Source organism: Cervus canadensis, chromosome 1, assembly GCF_019320065.1.
Source record: "Cervus canadensis isolate Bull #8, Minnesota chromosome 1, ASM1932006v1, whole genome shotgun sequence".
Taxonomy (NCBI): Eukaryota; Metazoa; Chordata; class Mammalia; order Artiodactyla; family Cervidae; genus Cervus; species Cervus canadensis.
In genome coordinates this window covers 79,452,035-79,457,449 of record NC_057386.1, presented here as the reverse complement: position 1 = coordinate 79,457,449, position 5,415 = coordinate 79,452,035, and the positions used below count along the sequence as shown (strand labels likewise).

Here is a 5,415-nt window from a genome sequence, read left to right as displayed (position 1 = left end):
ACTTTTAAATACTCCAGCAACCCTCAGTTTTTGAGAAGGCTGACCCTTTGGGTAAATGCTTTAACCAAAACCTAAGACAGAGCGAGAAAGGGACAGAGGAAAAAAATAAATAAATAAGTAATGACTGAGAATTTCCCCAAATTAATGTCAGACACCAAACCATAGATCCAGGAATATCAGAGAAAACCAAGCAGGATAAATGACACCACCACCACCACCACCAACAACAACAACAAAACAAACAAAATACCTTAAGCTAGGCATATCTTTTTCAAACTACAGAAAATCAAAGGGAAAGAAAAAAAATATCTGAAAGAAGCAAGGGGTTGGGGTGGAGAAAACCACATTACTCAAAGAGGAACAAAGATAAAAACTGCCACCAACTTCTCCTCAGTAACCATGCGAGAAGAAAACAGAGTGAAATATTTAAAGTGTTGAGAGATTTCTATATATGGTATGTAAGTTCTTAGATCTCTAGTCTCATTGACGGTAGCTGTGGTACAACTATTTCTAACCTTCTTCTTCATCTTCTGTCCTCTTCTCCCTACCCTTCCCCTCACTCTCACCCCAGGCACCAGGGGAAGGGGTTGGCTAATTCAGACATGGGGGGAAGGAGAGGTTGTGGAGGACATGCTGAGGACTAGCTACCAGGGGAGACAAATTTCCACTTCTGAGATGCACATTCCTTGTCATCGCAAGTCAGGGAGAAGAAGAAAAAGAAGCAAGGATGTGGAGGAAAAAGGTAAAACTTTGAATCTCTATATGAAACTATAAAATTCATTTCCGCTTTGGAAAGGTGGAAAAGACACTTTGCCCCTTTCTGGTAGAGAGCAAGAACCTTTCAGGCATGGGTATCTTATTTGGGGACTTACCTCAAAAGAGGGTATATATGTAATTAGAAATATTGATTTAAAAGTTAATTTTCCAATTCCTCTTATTTTTGTAAGAAGAAAAGCTGAGCATGAGGAATTTAAAGACTTGGAGCAAGATTTATATGTTGTACTAATGTTTCATTTCTGCCTAACGCATGATACCTGGTGAGTTAAAACATCAGTTTAGGGTATAAAAAAAGGCTGAGAGGAAAAAAACCTACCAATCTAGAAGTCTATAACCTATAGTTATCCTTCAAAAGTGAAGGAAAAATAGATTTTCTCAGATAAATAAAAACAGAGGGAATTTGTTACCAGGACACTTATCATGCAAGGAATGTTTTTCGAAGTTTCTTGGCAAAAGAGATGAGGCTCAGAGGCTGCCTTAGCCTCTGCAGGAGTTCTGCCCAGGCTCTGGAATATCCTAGTCAGACTCAGCCTTGCACTAGCCAGGCCCTCAACATACTTTCTGACTAACCCAACCCTACCTGCCCACCTCCCACCCTGCCAACCCCATGCTGACTTACTTCAGGTCCCTTAATGGTGCCCTTCACTTTGGCTAAAGGGGCAGAAAGAACCCTTCCTCTATTGAAAGAAAGAAGGTCTATCATGAGGTCAGATGTCAGTCATCTAGTCAGGTGACAGGCAGACAGCCGGGACCCAGCTACACCTCTGGAGTCTGATGGCTTGCAAGAGGGGTTCTTTCTAAACTAGATCCATCCCCAGATCCCTCTCATCCCAGAAACTTGAACCAAATGCTGCTCACAACAGGAGCTCAAGCTAAGGCGGGGACCACTGCAGCAGGGCTCCCATCTTGCCATTAACTTGAAAAAAATCTTCCAAGTTCAGCAAAATGGGTACTCAGATTTTCTTGAGACCTCTGAGCTGTTCCCAGCAGCTAAACACTGCCCCAGCTGCCCATAAAAAATTAAAGAAGACCTTGGCTAAACCCTATATAAAGAATATGGTGGTGGTAGATAATGTCACACTCCATTTTTGCTGTCAGGCACTTCATATAAAGACCTGATGCCATGTGATTTGGCTCTGATTTGTTGCATCAAACCAAGGTCCCAAAGGAAATTGTTGGTTACATCATCTTTGGCAAAGTTATACAGGAAGTAAAAACAACGTAGGTAAAGAGTCTGTCCCTTGAAGCTGACCTCTCTGACAAGTCTCCTGTGATCTGTCACCATGGCTTGCATCTTTGCTAACCAAACCAGGACTACAAGTGTTGGCTTGATTACTTCTAGCCAGTAATGTGGTTGTGGCAGTGATATAGAGTTAATATCCTATGCACCTATTTGTCATTTGAGGAAACTCATGCTCGATCTCAAAAAGGCCAAGATTTTAGGTCAGTGACTATCTTTACTCTTATCACCTGAGCGTGACCATGCATCGGTCCTGAGGCTGACTTGCATCTGCCCTGTTGTTTCTCAACTGCAACAGAGTGAGTACGCACTGCATTTGCACAGTCTAGACAAGAAGGCTCAGGATGAAGGACTTCTTTCTGATATAGTCACCAAAGATAGTGGCCTTTGTCCTTTCTGAAGTAGACAGTCAAGCTAAAACCTGCATTCATCAAGCCCTATGGCATAGTGACAGCTGCCAATTCTTCTTTCCTGACAGTGCATCTGCAATGCTGAGGAAAAAAACTCTGGTCATGGGTTGTAAGCTGAAGGCACATATGAGGGATTTTGTGTATTTGTTTCAGGATTCCAAAGATCAGCTTTCACTTGAACCAACATATGCCACACTAAAAGTGCTAGAAAAGTTAGGATTAACAATAAATGATATCAATGCTTTTGAATTTCATGAAGCTTTCTCAGGTTGTATTTTAACTAACCATAAAGTCATAGATTCTGATTAGTTTATACAAAACTACATGGATAAAAAAGCAAAGTTGCATTGAGTCCTTTGAAGAAGTTTAACAGTTGAGGTGAATCACTGTCCCTAAGACACCTGTATGGAGACACTGGCTGCCAACAAATCATGAAAGGATAAAGGCCAGTATGACTGAGTGGCTGTACTGAGGTGGAGTGCAGGGCCGTGCTGTGACAGATAACAGACTAGGAAATGGGGACTTGAAGGTCTTGTGCAATACTCACCCAGGACAAGGCAATTTCAATGCATTACTAAATGACATATATATCTCCTAGTTCCTCTTAGGAAACACAATTTGTGGCCTTCTGTTAAATGTTTGCAAGTAAACCTTGCTAGCGTTCTGAGCTTTCCAATAATCATGGTTCACTGCTCTTTCAGGGATTTCTTAGTCATCAGAATCTCACATAGTGATATGTTTAAGCATTTGTTTTTGAACTCTATTTTCATTAAAGATTAAACAAGTGGTTGCAATTTGAGAAAGAGATTAGCTAGCATTTGAAATCATCTTTACAACATTGGCAAAATATACTCATACATATTTGTGACCTAAAGATAAATTATTTCCTGTGAAATACAAACCAATGTACCTCTGGCTTTATGGAAACATAGTTCAGAATTTAAACATAATTGAAAACTTACAATAAATATTTAGATACAAAAATACCATATTTGTTAACCTTAAACTGGAGAATTGTTGGAGGGGAAGAAATAATAATTATTATTAATAGGTACTCACACTACCCATGAAGTGGTATACTATCATTTGAAAATGGACTTAAACTATATGTGAATACCTATTGCAATATTTATGGTTACCCTAGGACAACCATAAAAATAGAAAAAAAGAGAAGTATAACCTATATGCTAAGAAAAGAGGAAATATGGAATCATGTAAAATGCTCATTTGAAACCACAAAAGGCATACAAAGAGGGGAAGGCAAAGTAGGAAAAAAGGAGAACATTAAATTCAAAATAGTAACAAAGATGGTAGATATGAATCCAAATACATCTCTGAATAACAATGGTCCAAATGCATTAACTAAATGATAAAGACTGTCAGAGTGAACCACAAAACAAGACCCAATTATCTAATATCTACAAAAAACTCATTTTAAATATATATAAAAACATGCATAGATTTGAAGTAAATGGCTGGAGAAAAATATGGTAATACTAATCTAAGAAAGCAGAAGTAGCTATATTAATCTCAGATGGAGCAGATTTCAAAGCAAATAAAGCTATTATGGATAAATAAGGACATTATGTAATGATAAAGGGGTCAATTTTCCAGGAAAGTATTACAATCCTTAATATTTATACACCTAACAACAGAGCATCAAACTATAAGAGGTAAAATCTGATAGAACTAGAAAGAGAAATAGGTGAATCCACTATCATGTTGTAGTTGTCAAAACCCTCTCTCAGAAACGGACAGATCAAGCAGGCAGAATATGAGTAAGGACATAGCTGAACTCAACAACATCAATCAACTGGATATAATTGACATTTATAGACTTAATCTTCCAACAACAGCAGCATACACATTCTTTTCAAGCTCACACAGAACATTCATTAATATAGACCATGTTCTCAGTTTAAATACACCTTAAAAATTTAAATAATATAAATCATACAATGTCTATCCTCGGATCACAATGAAATTTAACTAGAAGTCAATAATAGAAAGACAACCGGAAAATATAAAAATATGTGGTGATTAACCAACACACATGAAGCAACACGCGGACCAAAGAAGAAATCTGGAGAAAAAATTTAAAACATTCTTTCCTAAAATTAAAAAACAACTTATGAAATTTGTGGGATGCAGCAAAAACTGTACTTGGAGGGTAATTTATAGCATATAATTCATAACATAAATTTATAGAATACATATATTAGAAAAGAAGATTTATACTATAGGCCAAAATCCCTAATGGATATTAATGCAAAAATCTTCAACAAAATATTAGGAAGTTGAATGCAACAATGTATAAAAAGAATTATATACTGCAAACAAGTGGGATTTATTCCTGCTAAACAAGGAAGATTGGGCATTTAAAAATCAGTTAGTGTAATTCACCAATAGACTAAAAAAGCAAAACCACATGATCATATCAATAGAGGCAAAAAAAATACTTTACAAAATCCATCCAACATTTATGATAGAAACTCCCAACAAGCAAGGAGTAGAGCCAAACATTCTCAACTTGATAAAGAATATAAAAATTCTACAGCTAACATCACCACTTTAAACTGGAAAAAACATTGCCAGGAGAAATATCAATAACCTCAGATATGCAGATGATACTATCCTTGTGGCAGAAAGTGAAGAGGAACTAAAGAGCCTCTTATGGACAGTGAAAGAGCAGAGTGAAAAATCTGGTTTAAAACTCAACATTCAAAAAACTAAGTTCATGGCATCCAGTCCCATCACTTCATGGCAAATAGTTGGGAAAACAATGGAGACAGTGACAGATTTTATTTCCTTGGGTTCCAAAATCACTGCAGATGGTGATTACAGCCATAAAGTTAAAAGACAATTTCTCCTTGGAAGAAAAGCTATGACCAACCTAAAAAGCATAATAAAAAGCAGAGACATTACTTTGCTGACAAAGGTCCATCTAGTCAAAGCTATGGTTTTTCCAGTAGTCGTGTATGGATGTGA

At 37.2% G+C, this 5,415-nt stretch overlaps 1 pseudogene; it reads left to right on the top strand.

The window, feature by feature from the left end:
- Window positions 1-1,702: 1,702 nt before the first annotated feature.
- LOC122439283 lies at window positions 1,703-2,870 on the top strand (annotated as a pseudogene).
- Window positions 2,871-5,415: the final 2,545 nt, after the last annotated feature.